Source organism: Pinus tabuliformis, chromosome 8, assembly GCF_031772625.1.
Source record: "Pinus tabuliformis cultivar Carrire ecotype Pingquan chromosome 8, CPIR1, whole genome shotgun sequence".
Classification (NCBI taxonomy): Eukaryota; Viridiplantae; Streptophyta; class Pinopsida; order Pinales; family Pinaceae; genus Pinus; species Pinus tabuliformis.
The window spans coordinates 198,609,838-198,612,764 of record NC_142294.1 but is presented as its reverse complement, the minus strand read 5'-3'; the positions used below and the strand labels follow the sequence as shown (position 1 = coordinate 198,612,764).

Below are 2,927 nucleotides of genomic sequence, written 5' to 3'. Positions count from 1 at the left end.
AACATTGTTTCACATCACTAACAACCCATTGTGGTTCTGACGTTGTCAATTCCCCGCATGGTTATCATTGACCTCTCATGGTTTCTATGCATTGTTCACATGGTGGCGGTCCCCCGATACGGTCATGTCTACGGTTGTGACCAGCAGATTATGAAACCTGATGGATAACCTATAACCATTCACATGGACCCTGCTCCAATGTAGTTTGGGTATGGTTAGGGTTGTGTATTATATTTTACAATGTTTTACATAGTTAAACAAGGAAGATGGGTGTATAAAGGGTTTAGGACTTAGGTTATCTTTAGGCTTTGTTTAATGTATTTAATAAATAGTTTTTGGTTAGGACTAGGGTTTTAGCATAGGATGAATGTATGGTTTATGGTTTCAAAAGGTGCATTAGGATTTAGGCATTAGGTTTATCTGGTGGTGTGATCAATATTCTCCATCGTCACATTTTCCTTAAACTGTGAGTAATTGGTGGTCTAAAGCCTTGTACTTTGGGGGTGTTCACCCATGTCTAGGGTTAAGCATAGTCGAAGTGGTTATCTCGCTTGAATATGCATCATTTCTCTCATTCATCCACCATTTTCCAATATTGTTGTTGAGTTTGTAATGTTCCCGAGCATCTCTAAGATACAACCTAGGAGAGTTTCTTCGGGCGATAACAGTACCAGCATTGTTAGACCAATAACTCCAACTCTATTCTCCCCTCCATGGTCAACTAAATATATGAATGTAGCGACATTAAAACCATACAGTCTAATCCTCAGCTAGCTACTATAGATTCTAATCCTCATGTTTGGGGCTTTGTGGACCAGGCTACTAGCTTTGGTAATGCTATAATCCATGGTGTTTAACATAATAGATATATGAATGTAGCGACATTAAAGCCATATAGTCTAACCCTCATGTTTTTGGCTTTGTGAACCAGGCTATTAGCTTTGGTAATGATGTAATCCATGGTGTTTAACATAATTAGGCCGATAGGCCTTCTTTTGAATCAGTCGATCGTCTACCCTTTAAATGTCCGTCTCACATTTGTGCACAAAGTTTTAAGCCACTCTCCACTTGACATCTGTGCCCACTATTTAAGCTGAGGTTCTAAGAGAGTCCATTTGAATGTTTTGTAGACTTTATTGCACTGTGCATAAAACTTATAGTGCACGATTGGATTTGTTGCAAACATTCTTGCGAGCTGCATTACAGTGCATACGAGGGTATCTCAGAGACAAACTTGTTGACACGTCTCTAGAAGGAACCCAGAGTTTCTTATTTTAGCATTTATGTGATGGGGATTAGATTGCATAGTGAATTCATTCGTTATTTGCATTTCATATGTGGGGATTTGCAGTGCAGAGTGATCTTCCACTAATGAGTGTCATAAAAATGGGGAGGATGGAAACCTATGAGAGTGAGGTCTATTTATATAAGTCAAATATGGCTATGATATGCATGCTTAGTGTAGCTTCCACTTCGTCTCTCGTTGTAGCAAAAAATCTGCGTTGTGACTCTCTGGAATCACTGGTGTTGTATTGTAGAGCCTTTAATTGTGGTCTTGGGTACCCATTTGTTTGGCAAGAAAGGGGTTAGATCCAAGGTATTGCTTCAGAGGAGGAAGAATGGCAATACATGAATTATGAGCACCGCTGAAGCACTGGAAGTCTGTGTTAAGGCCGCCGCAGGTGCACCTGACAAGCTTGGGGACTGTAAATAACTTTTCCTGTCATGTTCCCTTGTTTTAGCAGAACTATTCAATCTTGCATTTCGTTTTTTCTTCCGTTTTTATTTCATCTTTATTTGTCAAACAATTTGTGGTGTATTGATGCATTTCAGGCATTTTAATGTATGAAGTAAAGCACAATGTATTGAACACATCTTTTCATAGGTCCCTTGGGGACTGTAAGTAATTTTCCTGTCACTTTTCCCCTTTTTAGCAGAACAATTCAATGTTGCATTTCCTGGCTTTTATTTCATCTTTATTTGTCAAACAATTTGTCATGTATCGGTGCATTTCAAGCATTTTAATGTATGAAGTAAAGCTTAATGTATTGACTACATCTTTGAGCATGTCCCTTTAGCCATAGGGTTTTGCTTACTCTCGACGAAAAATAGGTTCCATGCAACATGAAGTTCATTGATACTAGTAACAAACCTGACTCGTAATTTTATGGTTCCAAAGCCCATATATTATTTTTCATTTTCATTGTAGGCCATTTCTTTATGGCTATGGTTAAAACCAATTACGAGTGTGAGTCTGTGCCTATGTTTATATGGGAAATTAGGGGTAGCTAAGTTGAAGATGTTGGTGCACACGTTTTTGCAGATGAACCTTGAAGGAAAAGTTCCTGTCATCAAGATTGATTATAAGTGGATTCCAGAATCCAATGTTATAACCCATATATTGGAGGAAAAGTACCCAAAACCACCTTCGGTAACCCCACCTCAGAAGGAAACTGTGTATGTATTCTCAACTCTTTTCAATGTTACATTTTTCCATAATCTATAAGTTAATGTTGGAATTATAGATCTATTGCTTCAGAAGTGAAAAAGACGTCAGAAACCAATCAGAAAACAACCCAAAAAATCTGTGTAAGTATATATTTCTCCATAAAACAACCCAAAAATCTGCATCCATGCATCAAAATATGGTTCCAGATTCTATAGCTGTAGATAGAGTATTATTGTGGGTAAGATCACTGCAACGTGATCAATATAACAACCAAGAAATGAAGAAAATCCGCTCTAATGATTTTTATACACAACATTTATTGGGGAGGACCAACAACTGCATCCTTTCATATAACTCTTGCATATTAATTTCTACCAAGTTTGCTGAAAATGCATCTGCTCCATCTGTTTTTCCACTTTCTATTGTTGTTCTCACTGGTTGCTCCTTTGGGATACTTGCAGGTTAGAAGATGTATCAT

At 37.8% G+C, this 2,927-nt stretch overlaps 1 pseudogene; it reads left to right on the top strand.

The window, feature by feature from the left end:
• Positions 1-1,437: 1,437 nt before the first annotated feature.
• On the top strand, positions 1,438-2,506 carry LOC149234813 (glutathione S-transferase DHAR3, chloroplastic pseudogene; annotated as a pseudogene).
• Positions 2,507-2,927: the final 421 nt, after the last annotated feature.